Genomic DNA, 260 nt, shown 5'->3' with positions numbered 1-260 from the left:
GGACGGCCAGATCGACGTGTACCTGGACGACACGCCTCTATTGGAGTATGCTCTGGCCTCATACGACAAAGACTGCAAGGTCAGGTTCGCGGGGAAGGGATTTGGCTCAGATGGATATGCCTTTGGAGTCGCCAGGCACTCCTGGTTAAGGGTACGTAAGCTCAGCTTGTTTTCTATCTATCTATCTATCTATCTATCTATCTATCTATCTATCTATCTATCTATCTATCTATCTATCTATCTATCTATCTATCTATCTA

The sequence above is a fragment of the Aplysia californica genome, unplaced genomic scaffold, assembly GCF_000002075.1.
Source record: "Aplysia californica isolate F4 #8 unplaced genomic scaffold, AplCal3.0 scaffold00291, whole genome shotgun sequence".
NCBI classification, from domain to species: Eukaryota; Metazoa; Mollusca; class Gastropoda; order Aplysiida; family Aplysiidae; genus Aplysia; species Aplysia californica.
This window is presented reverse-complemented; position numbering follows the sequence as displayed.